The sequence below is a fragment of the Lissotriton helveticus genome, chromosome 1_1 (assembly GCF_964261635.1).
Source record: "Lissotriton helveticus chromosome 1_1, aLisHel1.1, whole genome shotgun sequence".
NCBI classification, from domain to species: Eukaryota; Metazoa; Chordata; class Amphibia; order Caudata; family Salamandridae; genus Lissotriton; species Lissotriton helveticus.
This window is the reverse complement of record NC_136057.1, coordinates 609,421,554-609,439,326: the sequence shown is the minus strand read 5'-3', so window position 1 is coordinate 609,439,326 and position 17,773 is coordinate 609,421,554. Positions and strand designations below refer to the sequence as shown.

The following is a 17,773-nucleotide window of genomic DNA, read 5'->3' as shown; positions in this document are numbered from 1 at the left end:
AGAAGGCGCTTATAATCGGCGCAGCCCTTGCCAGAGCGTGGGAGCTCTGTATCGGCATTTGGGGGCTGTCCACCAACTGTAGAGCAACAGCTCCTGATTGAGAGGGGCTCACCTTGTTTCCTTGCCGCCGCCACCGCCGAGAGTCACAGGGAGGCATCATCAGCGCCGCCGCTGCTCCGGGCATACAACTCCCGGCAGCCCTAGCGGCGCGGCGCGCTGCCCACGCACCCAGCAGCGCCAGGAGACGCTTATAATCGGCGCAACCCTCGCCTCGCGGAACGCGCGCGGGGCAAAGGGCGGGCCGTCTGTGGCCGTCCGGGGCAGTACAAGGCAGGGCTGGGCCACCCCCCTTGATTCTCCATCATAAGGTACTGTTTACTCACCACCTTCTGCTTATCTGTGGGCTCTACCTATTGCAGCAATGGGGAAGAGGAAATCCGTAGAGGATTTGAATGACTCTGCCGGCGTGATGTCTAAGGGAGGGAAGCAAGCTAAAAGATCGAGGTGCAAGCCCCCTAGAAAGCGGCAGCCACATGCGGGAGGAAATTGTGTCATCGACAGAATTGACGATCTGGTGCAAGACTGTACAGACTTGTTAACATCCGCTCCCAACTATGGGGAGAGAGTCTTAGAGGGATTTAGTATTGTGAGTGCCCCGGAAGTTAAGAGTAATAAGAAAAGGGTTGCCGTTATTCCAGAGATGTTCACGAATAAGCAGATTACAGGGGTAAAAATGGTTTTAGCAGAGAGGGGAGAGCCCATTACAGTACAGTCTCAATCCCCCTCATCTCCTAAACATAGTTCTGATGATATAATTGCCTTACCCTGTAGTAACAGGTTTACTGTTTTAGCACAAATTGAAAATTGTAATTCGGAAAGCAGGTCTGAGGCGTCTGTGCCTGGTCCACCCCCAGTAGAAGGTATCTCTGATGTGGCTACTATTTTGGGGGTGCCCGGACTAGCAGAACTAATCAATAACCCCCTGTTTAAAATTGTAAATCATTTGTGTAATCTGGTCGTAAGCATGCAAACCAAGACTGACCAACTCAGTACTGCTGTAAGTAACTTAAGGGTGGACCCTGGGAAGGGCTCCGCGGTAACCAAACTCGCTAATTGTAACAGTGCAAATTCAGCAGGACGTTTAGGGAAAGCTCCCCCATTGCTTAACCCACGTACCGCTCAGGGCACCGCTGTTACCCCAAGCCTTACATCCAGTCACTCGGGCAAGGCAGGGAGCGCAGCAACTACAGCTATTCATGTCGCCCAAAGAAGCGGTCCAGTGTCAACTACTTTACCTAGTGGGATATCCGGGAACCTAGGGGGCAAGAGTATTCCCAGAGCAAGTTAGGCTGTACAGCAATCCGTGACTAGCCGACAGTACCCAAGATTTGTTTCACCAAGTCCAAACGTCATGACACCTAACTCTTATCTGGGTAAATCTCCTCCTGTGTTCCTGATTAATATTCCCAAGTTGCCTATTGGCAGGGCCCACGAAACTCCTGAAGCCCTCATCAATAAAGCAACTCACTGGATTAGGTATGTAAGGGGCTGTAGGTCAGTCATTAGGGAGGACATCTTCCGTGCAGTGAGGCTTACCTCTCAGGGTGATGCATATGATTGCATTGAATTAATCTTTAAAAACCCAATGATAGCCGGAGAATTACCTAATTTAGAATTCAGATCTTATTCTCCGGATCATTTAAGGATTTAGATGAGAACAACTCCTCCCCAAAGTTGGCTCACTGAAGGAGGAAAAAATGGTAAGGGCACTCTTCTGCCAAACTCCAGCTTAGATCATAATGATTGACTGCAGTTGCAAGCTTCTATTGAAGTGAGTAGCGATCCAATCAACAACGAAGTCACAGGCCACGACTTAACTAATGACTTGGTTATATCACCTAAAGTGCCATCTTTGCTAGCTTATTCGTCACGTATGGCTGTCTCCCTATCTATGACCGCAGAGTCAACTAAGCAGAATTGCACTGTGCCCATCACTGGTAAATCTGGGTCTGTTCTTTCTTGGAACATAGCTGGCCTACAATCCAAAATAGAAGCCCCGGAGTGGGTATCATTTGTTAGCCAGCATGACATATGCTTATTTCAGGAAACCTGGTTACTGGACCCACTACATTTCCCTGAGTATTTAAATTGCAGCATTCCGGCAGAGAAGGGAGGCAAGGGTCGTCCGTCTGGTGGCCTAACAATCTGGATCAGACAGGACCTCTGTGCTACAGTGAAAGTTACTCACTCCAATCATAGGGACCTGCAGGCTTTAAGCCTTGTGTTCACTAACCAAGAGCCGATCACCATCTACAATGTTAACGCTCGAAGTACTGCTGGGAAAAAGTCAGTAGTACTTGCACTCCTGGAAGAGATGCTTCATTCCCCTCATCTCCATTCCAATTTAATTTTGGGGGAAGACTTTAATGTTACTTTTGAACCTCTCTTATGTGAAAACTGGAATATAACGGACGACAAAGATAGGGAGGGGGGATACCTAAACTAGAGCTTAAACCAATTAAAAGGTGGTCAGATATAGTGATGCAAATGAATTCAATCTGTTTAAATAATGGTCTAAGATCACCTAATGGAAGATCACTGGGTGATAAAGCCGGGGCGATTACATTCAAAAGTGGCTCCAGAGAGAGTAGAATAGACTACATCCTGCTCAACCTGGGGACATGGAGATACCTCCGGAACATGCTAATTATAGAAAGAATAGAGAGGGACCATAATCCCCTGTGCATGACTCTCTCCTACTGGAGTACTCCCGACTACCATGGCGAGGATGTGTCTGTAACCCCATTACTGACACTGTCCTATCCAACGATATGCGTCATGTCCGATGGTCGAAAGTTTCGATTAATCCAATCAACATTGATTTTATAACTAGAAAGCTTTCTCAAGCAACGCGTGATTTAGAGGAACTGCTTGAAGAGGATAATGTTCTTCTTTCTCAAGAGGAGGGAACAAGGGTCCATGAGGCCTTTTTTTGGCGAATTGAAAAGCCTTTTCGTCAAGCCTTGCACTAAAAAAGGTCCACGTATACCTGAGCCACCTCGTTGGTATTCGGGGGAATGTAGGCAGGCCAGTCTGGACCTGGGTAGAGCTATCAAAAGTGAGTCAAGCCAGAATATTCGGATGGCCAGATCCACGTATAAAAATACTGTCTTTAGAGCTAAACGCAACTGGGACGAGACTAGGTGGAATGATTTAAAGGAGGCAAGTTCCAATAAAGACTCACGGAGATTCTGGAATGTGTATAAGTGGGGGGTGGAGGGGAACCCAGATAAGCCACAGAACTGGGTTCCCAAAGACAAATGGGTAGCCTACTTTCAGCCACAATATGCGAGGGGTAAGGGCTCAGAATTAATCACAGAGATTCCCACCATTCCACTCGCTGAGGATGTGTTTACCCTGAAAGATGTTCAATGTGCCTTAGATCTATTGGTTCCTGGCAGAGCGCCAGGTATCGATGGCATCCCCGCAGACCTATTTTTACAGGACAAAAACTCCTGGGGTTCCTACATACTCCTTTTAGCTGACATGATTGCCAGGGGAGCCCCTATACCTTGCTCATGGAATGGGGCCGAAATTATACCCGTGTATAAACAAGCATTTGCAATGCAATAGGTCTCGCATTATTTAAGTTTGAGCTATTATTATTGTAAATGGCAATGTTTTTTGCTTTATGCTATAGTTTTCTTATGTACATAAAAAGCTACATATAAAGTATTTGTTGTTAAAATTATTTATGCAGTATTTAAATTTGTTTGCATAAAAGATTACAAGAATATCTTAGCAAAAAAGTTAAACTTTTTAATGGTAATTGACTAAATGTCCATTTGTACATTTTAATTTCAAATAGGTAAGTGTAAACATCACAAATATATTGTGCAAACAGTGCAAAATATTTTAGCCATAAATATTTTTGTTTTACGAGGTAGTTTGTAAGAAAATGATTGTAAAAGGCAAACACTGTAATTAAAATGTAACATATAACAGTACAGTTATGGCTAGTAAACATACATTAGTAGTATAGTATAATTGTAAACAAGATGTAAATAAGACTACAGAAATTAGCATGAATTATCACTTTAATATCAACTTTACAAACATTTTGAAAACACGATCACAGCTGGTAATCATGCATTGGCTTGTTATTACAAGCATTTCATTTTAATAAATATTTCTGATTCCCAAAAACAAATATGACAGTCTCTCAAAATAATGGCTTTTCAGTTTTAGTTGTATCTTTGATCTCCATGTCATCAAGTACTCATGAATATTACTGCCCCATGGACAGAGTCTGGCTTTACATGTCTACATATCAACATCCAATTCCATGAACACCCATCGCATGCCAGGGATGACCATCACCGCTGGTGAAGAGAAGCACAATTGGGTCAAGAATGCCCACAATACGTTGTGGTCCCATTATACCAGGGATGGGCTCAATAATGCCAAAGATGCCAACATCATGCCAAGCATTGCTAGACTAAAAGTGGGAATAATTCTAACAGGGACACCACCAATAAATTAAGAAGGAACACCATTACGCTAAGGCAAGCATTACCGCCTTCGGGTAAAGTCCGCGCTATATAAAAATGCATAAATACATGAATAAAGAAATACCGCCTTCGGGTAAAGTCCGCGCTATATAAAAATGCATAAATACATAAATAAATAAATACCGCCTTCGGGTAAAGTCTGCGCTATATAAAAATGCATAATTAAATAAATAAATACATACCGCAAAACATCCTCGTTACTCTGCCGGCCTGCGACCAGGAAGTCAGGCAGGCCGGCGCGACACCCGGAAACAGGAAGTAGGAGGGCGGGAGCCTACCCCGCCTCCCACGGAAGAGCCGCGATTGGAGCCGTGTTGGGAGCAGGGAGCACCGGAGCAGGCAGGAGCCTACCCTGCGCCCCGGTGCCAAAGGAGGGAAGAAGAGTCCTGCTGCCGGGCCTTGCAGCTGAGGAGAGGAAGCCGGTGAGTGCGTTGCTGAGCGGTGGGCGGGCGGAGGGAGAGGAGCATGTAGGCGCGGGGGGGGGGGCGGCCTGTGTATGTGTGTGTATGTGTGTGCGTGCGTGTGTGTATGTGTCTTGGAGTGCGTGTGTGTGACTGTGGGGGAGGGGGTGTGTGTGTGAGCGAGTGTCTGTCTGCGACGTGTGTGTGTGTGTGTGTGTGTGTGTGTCTGTGTCTGTGTGCATGCATGCATGCGCGGTAGGCTGGGAGGGCGGCGCATGCGCAGTAGGCTGGGAGGGCGGCGCAGGACGGAACGTGCGCGTTCGCGCAGCCAAATCCGACTGCTAAAAATCGTGCCCGTTTTGTGTCCCTCATTCCCCGGCATCAGCCGACTATAAGTCTCCGTCCCTGTTCCAGGGCGAGACCTAAAAAGGGGACAAGTCGCAGCCAGGAAACTATCGTCCAATCAGCCTGATCGACACCTCCCAAAAAATATTTGGCTGGCTGATTCTTAATAAAGTACTGGAGTGGGAGCGGGACAACAACATCCTATCCCATCTACAGGCAGGCTTCAGAACCTCAGTTAGCACAGTCGACCAGGTGCTACATTTTGCGATGTTGCACTGGAAGACTGTCCTGATTGGGCATGGTAGCCGGTATGTAGCGTTCATAAATTTAAGAGCGGCATTCGAACTGGTTCCGCGCGCTACCCTGTGGAAAGTCCTCAAAGACATGGGTTTGCCTGGGCCCCTTCTTATGCTTCTAAAAAAACTCCATGAACAAAACTACGCACAGATTAGGTGGGGCGGTCCTGGCAGTGTTACGCCCCAGTTCCCAGTGGAAACTGGAGTACGCCAGGGCTGTGTCCTGGCGCCAACGTTATTTTCCCTATACATTAACGATGTGGCCAAAATGCTAATTGACTCCAACATTGATGCCCCCAATCCTAGCTGGAGCAAAAGTTCCTATTTTAATGTTTGCTGATGATTGTCTTTTAGTAGCAAAAACCCCAAGCGGATTGCAGAAGGCCTTGGCGCTTTTTGAAGATTTCTACTCCGCTCGGGGTTTGGAAGTCAATGTAGCAAAATCCAAGTTTATGACTTTCAATGCCTCAAAATCCTTTAAGGGTACTATGATTATGAACAAGCGCCCCCTAGAAAGGGTACAGGCTTTTAGCTATCTGGGTGTCTGTATCCAGCATGATCTGAGATGGAAACAGCAGATTGAGCTGGCTACTCTGAAACATCGCCAACTCTCTGATGCCCTGAGCCTGGAGCATTCCAGGTCCCTTACTAAACCAATAGCTCCCGTATTAGCGGTTTACAATGGAAAAGTGGTTAGTTCCACTCTATACGGAGTAGAAGTTTGGGGATCTGAGAACTTAAGGGGGATGTCAGCTTCAGAAATGTATTTCTCAGGAATTTGATAAAACTACCACAGAGTACCCCCTTGAATCTTCTTTACGACCTGGGTTTGTCCCCAAAAGCTCTTATTGCCTCTTTGCTTCCAGTTTTATATAGGAGGCGGCTCTGGACAACCCCTGAACTAGAGACGTACAGTAGGGGATTGTTAGATATAACTAGAAGTGGTATTTCTCATGGAATTAAGTGGATAGTACACATCAGGGGTGTTCTGATTGAACTGGGTTTACGAGACCTGTGGGAAGACCCAACAAATGCAAGGTTCCCACCCAAGAAGTTTTTAAAGGACCAGTATTGGAAACTTGTGGCTGCTAAGATCTTCAGGACCATAGCTCCCCGTTCATTGACCGGTGTGTTTATGGACTTTAAGGAGGGACCGAACTTGGAAGATTTCTGGGATGTTATCTCAAAACCCCTAGATCGCAAACTTTACTTCCAACTGAGAATTGGAAGTCTACCTGTAAGGGCTTTTACTAGCAAGTGGTCTAGGGGGGACAAAGTCGGCTGTCCAGCATGCCCGGCGCTTTCAGAATCTGTTGGTCACTTATTATTTGAATGTCCAGCGTATGCGGCCCCACGACGAACATGGCTACGCCCAATGTGCAGGTTGCTGGGTACGGATAGCGGCCTGGCTGCAGTTAGAATAATATGTACCTGTACAAATATGACTGTATATGTAGCTGTGGCAAAATCTTTAGGGTGTGCAGGACTATCAGAAGCAGTTTATTAATAGATTAACTTTTCCCCTGGTGCTAATCTAATCCCTTCTGAGGTAATGTCTAAAAATTCCTTATGTAAATATATTAGTATTATATCTCCTAAATTTTTAAGGGAAAGAATTTGTTCATTTTTAACATTATTTATTTGGTATAACTGTATTTTTATATGGATTTTATGCTTTTATGACAATCGTCGAATAAAGCTAGCTTGACTTGACTTGGTCAAATGCCTTTTTAGTGTCAAGGGAAACGAAGAGGGCTTCCCGCTTAGAACGCTGGAGGAGGGCTGTAAGATGGATGAGGAGGTTTGTATTGTCCCCACACTGCCTTGTGGAGACAAAGCCCTATGGATCTGGGTCCACTAGGCCCGGCTTTATTGGGTTGAGTCACGCCGCCAGAATGCTTGTAAACAGTCTAGCACCAGGGTTGAGCAAGGAGATGGGCCGGTAGGCTCCACACTCCTTAGAGCAGAGCTTTCCAAACTATGTGTCGCGACACGGTACTGTATCGCCTGACATGTGTGGGTGTGTCGCGCGACGGTGCTCTAATCAAGCATTAAAACTTTAGACTTAAAGATTTAACCCCTTCAGCGCTGATGACAAAGCCAGCTCGTCATGGGCGTTACTTGCGCTACGCGCATGACGAGCTGGCTTTGTCACGTTACGCGCGATTTTCAAATTTCAGCGCACAGCGGGAAAACGCGGTAGAGGTTAAGACACACACATTCTCGTGCATCAGTGACGCAGTACAGTACGCGAAGGCAGGAGAGGAGCGTGTGCGCGTGGCTGGTTCCTTTGCCGCGCGTGTTGATTGGTGAATGCGCAGTGAGGATTTTTTTTAACACTGTAAAATACTTGAATCAAATGAGCATCACGACATCTGTGCATGTCAGTGACTCAGTATGGTACGCAGAGGCAGGAGAGGAGCGTGTGCGCGCGGCTAGTTTCCTTTGCCACGCATTTTGTTTTGCCACCGGTGTTGATCATTGAGGGTGGAATGCGCAGTGAGTTTTTTATGAGAAATTTATTAGGCACAAATGCACGGACTAGATTCCTGGAGTACACCCCGTCTACAGACAGAGGACTCCTGAGCCGTGGGTGGATCTGGTTTCCCAGGCGACCCTTGGCCGGGTTGTGTGCCTGGCACTCTCCATCAAGTCTTCATCGGATCTGTTTTGATAAGGACGGGTCAGGGAGGGTTCATCGTTATGGGGGATTGTCTTTTTTGCAAGTACATTCCTCCAAGATACAGCCATGCGTTTAGTACTTGCATCTTGCGGGTACATTTTGTCTTTTTCGTACCTCGTAGCTTCTAATCTACGGCCTTGTGTGGTTGGAAGGACATATTTTGCCATTTTGTTCGGTCATTGACAAAGCGTAGCTCCTCTGACATAAACCAGAGCACGCAGAAGAGGTACCCGTTTTTTGCCACGAAGGGAGTATCTTATGAATAGTAATGCACTTAAACCAGGGAGTCTGCTGTACTACTGAGGGAGGGGAGCTGCAGTGTGCAGTGGGAATGGGATACCCTTGGTGTACAATAGGCAGCGAGTGCAGCTTCCTGCTCCAGCTGCAGACAGTGTATGTGTGGGGGGCGGGGTAGGCGGGGTCGGTTGTAGAGAAAGAAGGAAGAGGGTGACAGAGAGGAGTGATCTGCTGTGCCACACACTCTGTCCTTGAGCTGTCGCCTACAGGTGCTTTAGAACAGGGGCACAGCTTCTTCCTCGCAGATCAGACTCTGGGTGATATCCCTTCCCCTCTGGCTGGCTTTCATGCAGACACAATCTCTCGTGGCACAGCAGTCCTGCATGCACTATAGGGATCAATCCCTTCCTTTGTCAAAGAGAATTTAGAACTGGCACTAACTCCCACTTTTATACAGTTGCAGAAAATGGGATGTGGATGTCTGTACGTCCAGAAATATTTTGTGACTGGCCTCTCAGGCTATTTTTCTGACAAAGCTTTTGTGCAGAGTGAAGCTCCTCCCAGCAGGGTGATCTCCACCCTGGAGTACCCTCAACAGAGGAACAAAGAGGTGTCAAGTTTCAGAACCTAGCTATCAACAGCCACAGTGATCAGAAAAGAGGAAAAACGATGCCTCGCCTAAAGGCCATTTATACTCTAAACTCTCACCCTTCAACCCCACATTCTACCAAATGGCAGTGCTGAAAAGACTAATTAGCAGCCACTTTCCAAAAATGGACCTATTCACATTTCTAACTGCGCCCTCGCTTTGCTCGTTCCCCACTTCAGTGTCTCAACCTCCCTCTTCCAGTTTCATGACTGTTAGGAATACAGTTTCAGTCTGGGAAAACAACCAAAACTTCACATAAACAGGCCAGGAGCTTCCAACATGGAACCCAAAGGCCTCCATTACTCTGGTGAGCTTAACACACAATATATGTATCACACAGGTACAACATAGACTTGAGATGTTAGGGCTAAAATTTGGGTTAGCACACAGAAGCAGAGATGTACAGGAGTAGGTCATTATGCTTCCACTGCAGGGACACAAATAACAAGCATTTGCAATGCAATAGGTCTCGCATTTACACAAGTTTGAGCTATTGGCATTGTAAATGACAATGCCATTTATTAATGTTTTGGTTGTGTTTTGGTTTTTAAAACATAAATAAAGGGCATTCTCATTACAATGCTATTAGCTTAAACTCTCACAAATATGAGACCTATTGCATTCCAAATGCATGTATTACAGATGGGTCTGAGACTTTGTGGGACCCGCCCAGTAAAGCCCTGGTGTCGTTTTATTTTTTGACATTCCTGAATGGCAGTCTATATCTGCACCCATCAGGGATGAATTTATTTGCAGTATAGAAAGGCTAATTCTAAATGATTTCTAACAGGGGCCCAACTGTACCTGCACGGTGAGTGCTGCAGCTCTGCTGCTGACCCCACTTTCATCCCAAACCATTTTGAGATCTTACTGTCAAGCAAGTCTTCCAGCTCCTTGTCCTCTGCCCCTGCATCTGCCATCTTTGCAACCCCTGGAAAGCTGGTGAGGCGTGGGGCGGAGCTGCTTCTACAGTGCCATGAGGAGACCAAGCTGACAGCCAATGGTACAAAATACAACCTTTTAGCCAAATAAATTTAAATGTAGTGCTTTTATATAGCGCCCGAATCACCCCCGAAGGGGTCTCAGGCACTGTGCACATACCGCTGTTGAACCCTTCCTGGCCTTTCCCTGTGAAGTGCCCACTCCTGTGCACCCCCAAGGTGAAGCCAGGCATCCTAGCGCCGAGGTGAGAATTATCAGGTCCGGGGAAATTGAGCCCAAGGCCCACTGAGGTGGGAATTGAACCCTGGTCCTGGCCAGACCTCTGCATTAGGGTCTGCCGCTCTAACCATTGAGCCACACTTCTCCAAATACAAACAATCACTTGCAATGATGAAAGTGTAGAGCATGCCTGGGGGCGGGACAGCAATGAGGAGCAAGGTGCAACGCTGGCTAAAAAAAAAAAAAAAAAAAAAGAACAGAAGGTTTGGAGCCGCTAAAGTTATAGTGTGCTGTGCTTGTGAAAAATAAATAAGTACATACAGTAAAAGGAGAAAGTTGCAAGGAAAATAAAGGCGTGTGAAGGCAATGAGGACCAAGCTGCCGCACTGCCTAAGAAAAAAAAAATACAGAAGGGACGCAGGCGCCAATGTTAAAGCATGCCATGCTTGTAAAAAATAAATAAATAACACATCATAAGGAGAAAGGTGCAAGGAAAATAAAGGCGCAGCCGCTATAGTTACAGCATGCCATGCTGTCAAAATAAAAAATAAAAAATAACGTAGATGAAAATGTACAAGCAAAGCCGCACCGTTGCAGGAAAGCATGTCGTGCCTGCAGTAGGAGTAAATCATTCCAGAAAATCGTGCTCACAGATAGTAAATAAGACATACTCAGTAACAACAGAAGTACAAGCATTTACAATGCAATGGTCTCGCCTTTGCAAAAGTTAGAGCTATTGGCATTGTAAATGACAAATGTTTTATTTATGTGTTGGTTTTGAAAACAGATAAATAAATGGCATTGTCATGAGTAGTAGAGAGTGAGTAGTAAAGAGTGAATAGTAAAGAGTGAGTAGTAAAGAGTGAATAGTAAAGAGTGAGTAGTAAAGAGTGAGTAGTAAAGAGTGAGTAGTAAAGAGTGAGTAGTAAAGAGTGAGTAGTAGAGACTGAGAAGTAGAGAGTGAGTAGTAGAGAGTGAGTAGTAGAGAGTGAGTAGTAGAGTGAGTAGTAGAGAGTGAGTAGTAGAGAGTGAGTAGTAGAGTGAGTAGTAGAGAGTAGTAGAGAGTAGTAGAGTGAGCAGTAGAGTGAGTAGTAGTGAGTAATAGAGAGTGAGTAGTAGAGAGTGAGTAGTTGAGAGTGAGTAGTGGAGAGTGAGTAATGGAGAGTGAGTAGTGGAGAGTGAGTAGTGGAGAGTGAGTAGTGGAGTGAGTAGTAGAGTGTGTAGGAGAGTAGTGAGTGTGTAGTAGAGTGTATAGTAGAGTAGTGAGTGTGTAGTAGAGTGTGTAGTAGAGTGTGTGTAGTAGAGTGTGTGTAGTAGAGTGTGTGTAGTAGAGTGTGTGTAGTAGAGTGTGTGTAGTAGAGAATGTGTAGTAGAGAGTGTGTAGTAGAGAGTGTGTAGTAGAGAGTGTGTAGTAGTGAGTGTGTTGAGTGTGTAGTAGTGAGTGTGTAGTAGTGAGTGTGTAATAGAGAATGTGAAGTAGAGAGACTGAAGTAGAGAATGTGAAGTAGAGAGACTGAAGTAGAGATATTGAAGTAGAGAGTGTGTAGTAGAGTGTGTAGTAGAGTAGTAGTGTGTAGTAGAGAATGTGTAGTAGAGTAGTAGAGAGTGTGTAGTAGTGTGAAGTAGAGAGTAGTGAGTGTGTAGTAGAGAGTGAGTAGTAGAGTAGTAGAGAGTGTATAGTAGAGAATGTGTAGTAGAGTAGTAGAGAGGGTGTAGTAGAGAATGTGTAGTGTGTGTAGTAGAGAGTGTGTAGTAGAGTGTGTAGTAGAGAGTGTGTAGTAGAGAGTGTGTAGTAGAGAGTAGTGACTGTAGTAGAGTGTGTGTAGTAGAGAGTGTAGTAGAGAGTAGTGACTGTAGTAGAGTGTGTGTAGTAGAGTGTGTAGTAGAGAGTGGTGACTGTAGTAGAGAGTGTGTAGTGGAGATTAGTGACTGTAGTAGAGTGTGTGGTAGAGTGTGTAGTAGAGAGTGTGTAGTAGAGAGTAGAGAGTGTGTAGTAGAGAGTAGTGACTGTAGTAGAGAGTGTGTAGTAGAGAGCAGTGACTGTAGTAGAGAGTGTAGTAGAGAGTAGAGTGTGTAGTAGAGAGTGGTGACTGTAGTAGAGAGTGTGTAGTAGAGATTAGTGACTGTAGTAGAGTGTGTGGTAGAGTGTGTAGTAGAGAGTGTGTAGTAGAGAGTAGTGACTGTAGTAGTGAGTGTGTAGTAGAGAGTAGTGAGTGTGTAGTAGTGTGTAGTAGAGTAGTGAGTGTGTAGTAGAGTGTGTAGTAGAGTGTGTAGTAGAGTGTGTAGTAGAGTGTGTAGTAGAGTGTGTGTAGTAGAGAATGTGTAGTAGAGAATGTGTAGTAGAGAGTGTGTAGTAGTGAGTGTGTAGTAGTGAGTGTGTAGTAGTGAGTGTGTAGTAGTGAGTGTGTAGTAGAGAGTGTGTAATAGAGAATGTGAAGTAGAGAGACTGAAGTAGAGAATGTGAAGTAGAGAGACTGAAGTAGAGATATTGAAGTAGCGAGTGTGTAGTAGAGTGTGTAGTAGAGTAGTAGTGTGTAGTAGAGCATGTGTAGTAGAGTAGTAGAGTGTGTAGTAGTGTGTAGTAGAGAATGTGTAGTAGAGTAGTAGAGTGTGTAGTAGTGTGTAGTAGAGAGTAGTGAGTGTGTAGTAGAGAGTGAGTAGTAGAGTAGTAGAGAGTGTATAGTAGAGAATGTGTAGTAGAGTAGTAGAGAGTGTGTAGTAGAGAATGTGTAGTGTGTGTAGTAGAGTGTGTAGTAGAGAGTGTGTAGTAGAGTGTGTAGTAGAGAGTGTGTAGTAGAGAGTGTGTAGTAGAGAGTAGTGACTGTAGTAGAGTGTGTGTAGTAGAGAGTGTAGTAGAGAGTAGTGACTGTAGTAGAGTGTGTGTAGTAGAGTGTGTAGTAGAGAGTGGTGACTGTAGTAGAGAGTGTGTAGTGGAGATTAGTGACTGTAGTAGAGTGTGTGGTAGAGTGTGTAGTAGAGAGTGTGTAGTAGAGAGTAGAGAGTGTGTAGTAGAGAGTAGTGACTGTAGTAGAGAGTGTGTAGTAGAGAGCAGTGACTGTAGTAGAGAGTGTAGTAGAGAGTAGAGTGTGTAGTAGAGAGTGGTGACTGTAGTAGAGAGTGTGTAGTAGAGATTAGTGACTGTAGTAGAGTGTATGGTAGAGTGTGTAGTAGAGAGTGTGTAGTAGAGAGTAGTGACTGTAGTAGTGAGTGTGTAGTAGAGAGTAGTGAGTGTGTAGTAGTGTGTAGTAGAGTAGTGAGTGTGTAGTAGAGTGTGTAGTAGAGTGTGTAGTAGAGTGTGTAGTAGAGTGTGTAGTAGAGTGTGTAGTAGAGTGTGTGTAGTAGAGAATGTGTAGTAGAGAGTGTGTAGTAGTGAGTGTGTAGTAGTGAGTGTGTAGTAGTGAGTGTGTAGTAGTGAGTGTGTAGTAGAGAGTGTGTAATAGAGAATGTGAAGTAGAGAGACTGAAGTAGAGAATGTGAAGTAGAGAGACTGAAGTAGAGATATTGAAGTAGCGAGTGTGTAGTAGAGTGTGTAGTAGAGTAGTAGTGTGTAGTAGAGCATGTGTAGTAGAGTAGTAGAGTGTGTAGTAGTGTGTAGTAGAGAATGTGTAGTAGAGTAGTAGAGTGTGTAGTAGTGTGTAGTAGAGAGTAGTGAGTGTGTAGTAGAGAGTGAGTAGTAGAGTAGTAGAGAGTGTATAGTAGAGAATGTGTAGTAGAGTAGTAGAGAGTGTGTAGTAGAGAATGTGTAGTGTGTGTAGTAGAGTGTGTAGTAGAGAGTGTGTAGTAGAGTGTGTGTAGTAGTGTGTAGTAGAGAGTGTGTAGTAGAGAATGTGTAGTGTGTGTAGTAGAGTGTATAGTAGAGTGTGTAGTAGAGAGTGTGTAGTAGAGTGTGTAGTAGAGAGTGTGTAGTAGTGTGTGTAGTAGAGTGTGTAGTAGAGAGTGTAGTAGAGTGTGTAGTAGTGTGTAGTAGTGTGTAGTACAGAGTAGTGACTGTAGTAGAGTGTGTGTAGTAGAGTGTAGTACAGAGTAGTGACTGTAGTAGAGTGTGTGTAGTAGAGAGTGTGTAGTAAAGAATGTGTAGTGTGTGTAGTAGAGTGTATAGTAGAGTGTGTAGTAGAGAGTGTGTAGTAGAGTGTGTGGTAGAGAGTGTGTAGTAGAGTGTGTAGTAGAGAGTGTGTAGTAGAGAGTGTGTAGTAGTGTGTAGTAGAGAGTGTGTAGTAGAGAATGTGTAGTGTGTGTAGTAGAGTGTATAGTTGATTGATTGCTTTATTTCGATATGCATATATCATAAAAGCAGTACAAAAGATAAAAACAGCATGTCGAAAAAAAGTATGACTGTACATTCGGTGAAAGAATAAAACACATTAGATCAGCATAAATTAATTAAAAAAGAGGATTAAATTGATATGGACAGTCTTCTATGTCTAATCAACCAAGCCCATTTTAAAAACTTGGCAACAGCACAAACAATGGGAGGGGCTGTATTGGTTAAGAGAATCCGGAGGGCAACAGAGTGCTGGCGGGTACCCAATTCTCTGCAGATAGGACCAAGCCAACGTGATCTGGGGCGACCATAGTCCGGGCATTCGAAAAGAAAGTGTGGCACCGGCTCTGGTTTATCGGGACAAAGAGCACAAAAGCGTGATGGGGACTGGGGTTTATTCCACCTGGAGCAGAAGTCGGCCAAGGGTAGGGTTCCTAACCGGAATTTGATGTACAGTAGAGTGTGTAGTAGAGAGTGTGTAGTAGAGTGTGTAGTAGAGAGTGTGTAGTAGTGTGTAGTAGAGAGTGTGTAGTAGAATGTGTGTAGTAGTGTGTAGTAGAGAGTGTGTAGTACAGAGTAGTGACTGTAGTAGTGTGTGTAGTAGAGTGTAGTAGAGAGTAGTGACTGTAGTAGAGTGTGTGTAGTAGTGTGTAGTAGAGAGTGTGTAGTAAAGAATGTGTAGTGTGTGTAGTAGAGTGTATAGTAGAGTGTGTAGTAGAGAGTGTGTAGTAGAGAGTGTGGTAGAGTGTGTAGTAGAGTGTGTAGTAGAGTGTGTAGTAGAGAGTGTGTAGTAGAGTGTGTAGTAGAGAGTGTGTAGTAGAGTGTGTGTAGTAGAGTGTGTGTAGTAGTGTGTAGTAGAGAGTGTGTAGTACAGAGTAGTGACTGTAGTAGAGAGTGTGTAGTAGAGTGTGTAGTAGAGTGTGTAGTAGAGTGTGTAGTAGAGTGTGTAGTAGAGTGTGTAGTAGAGTGTGTAGTAGAGTGTGTAGTAGAGTGTGTAGTAGAGTGTGTAGTAGAGTGTGTGTAGTAGTGTGTGTAGTAGTGTGTAGTAGAGAGTGTGTAGTAGAGAATGTGTAGTGTGTGTAGTAGAGTGTATAGTAGAGTGTGTAGTAGAGTGTGTAGTAGAGGGTGTAGTAGAGAGTGTGTAGTAGAGAGTGTAGTAGAGAGTGTGTAGTAGAGTGTGTGTAGTAGTGTGTAGTAGAGAGTGTGTAGTACAGAGTAGTGACTGTAGTAGAGTGTGTGTAGTAGAGAGTGTAGTAGAGAGTAGTGACTGTAGTAGAGTGTGTGTAGTACAGAGTACTGACTGTAGTAGAGTGTGTGTAGTAGAGAGTGTAGTAGAGAGTAGTGACTGTAGTAGAGTGTGTGTAGTAGAGTGTGTAGTAGAGAGTGGTGACTGTAGTAGAGAGTGTGTAGTAGAGATCAGTGACTGTAGTAGAGTGTGTAGTAGAGATCAGTGACTGTAGTAGAGTGTAGTAGAGATCAGTGACTGTAGTAGAGTGTGTGGTAGAGTGTGTAGTAGAGAGTGTCTAGTAGAGAGTAGAGAGTGTGTAGTAGAGAGTAGTGACTGTAGTAGAGAGTGTGTAGTAGAGAGTAGTGACTGTAGTAGAGAGTGTGTAGTAGAGAGTAGTGAGTGTGTAGTAGAGTGTGTAGTAGAGAGTGTGTAGTAGAGTGTGTGTAGTAGAGAGTGTGTAGTAGAGAATGTGTAGTGTGTGTAGTAGAGTGTGTAGTAGAGTGTGTAGTAGAGAGTGTGTAGTAGAGTGTGTGTAGTAGAGAATGTGTAGTGTGTGTAGTAGTGTGTAGTAGAGTGTGTAGTAGAGAGTGTGTAGTAGAGAGTGTGTAGTAGTGTGTAGTAGAGAGTGTGTAGTAGAGTGTGTAGTAGAGAGTGTGTAGTAGAGTGTGTAGTAGAGAGAGTGTGTAGTAGAGAGAGTGTGTAGTAGTGTGTAGTAGAGAGTGTGTAGTAGAGTGTGTGTAGTAGTGTGTAGTAGAGAGTGTGTAGTAGAGAGTAGTGACTGTAGTAGAGTGTGTGTAGTAGAGAGTGTAGTAGAGAGTAGTGACTGTAGTAGAGTGTGTGTAGTAGAGAGTGTAGTAGAGAGTAGTGACTGTAGTAGAGTGTGTGTAGTAGTGTGTGTAGTACAGAGTGGTGACTGTAGTAGAGGGTGTGTAGTAGAGATTAGTGACTGTAGTAGAGTGTGTGGTAGAGTGTGTAGTAGAGAGTGTGTAGTAGAGAGTAGAGAGTGTGTAGTAGAGAGTAGTGACTGTAGTAGAGAGTGTGTAGTAGAGAGTAGTGACTGTAGTAGAGAGTGTGTAGTAGAGAGTAGAGTGTGTAGTAGAGAGTGGTGACTGTAGTAGAGAGTGTGTAGTAGAGAATGTGTAGTGTGTGTGTAGTAGAGAGTGTGTAGTAGAGAGTGTGTAGTAGAGTGTGTAGTAGAGAGTGTGTAGTAGAGAGTAGAGAGTGTGTAGTAGAGTGTGGAGTAGAGAGTAGAGAGTGTGTAGTAGAGAGTAGTAACTGTAGTAGAGTGTGTGTAGTAGAGAGTGTAGTAGAGAGTAGTGACTGTAGTAGAGTGTGTGTAGTAGTGTGTGTAGTACAGAGTGGTGACTGTAGTAGAGAGTGTGTAGTAGAGATTAGTGACTGTAGTAGAGTGTGTAGTAGAGAGTGTGTAGTAGAGAGTAGAGAGTGTGTAGTAGAGAGTAGTGACTGTAGTAGAGAGTGTGTAGTAGAGAGTAGTGACTGTAGTAGAGTGTGTAGTAGAGAGTAGTGACTGTAGTAGAGAGTGTGTAGTAGAGTAGTGACTGTAGTAGAGAGTGTGTAGTAGAGAGTAGTGACTGTAGTAGAGAGTGTGTAGTAGAGAGTAGTGACTGTAGTAGAGAGTGTGTAGTAGAGTAGTGACTGTAGTAGAGAGTGTGTAGTAGAGAGTAGTGACTGTAGTAGAGAGTGTGTAGTAGAGAGTAGTGACTGTAGTAGAGAGTGTGTAGTAGAGAGTAGTGACTGTAGTAGAGAGTGTGTAGTAGGGTGTGTAGTAGAGTGTGTAGTAGAGAGTAGAGAGTGTGTAGTAAAGTGTGTAGTAGAGAGTGTGTAGTAGAGAGTAGAGAGTGTGTAGTAGAGAGTAGTAACTGTAGTAGAGAGTGTGTAGTAGAGAATGTGTAGTGTGTGTAGTAGAGAGTGTGTAGTAGA

The 17,773-nt window shown here is 44.5% G+C and overlaps 1 protein-coding gene across 2 annotated transcripts in view; it reads right to left on the bottom strand.

The window, feature by feature from the left end:
* STK38L (serine/threonine kinase 38 like) overlaps positions 1-17,773 on the bottom strand; it is a 456,714-nt gene that overhangs the window by 242,880 nt on the left and 196,061 nt on the right. The gene's annotated exons all lie outside the window — the stretch shown is intronic.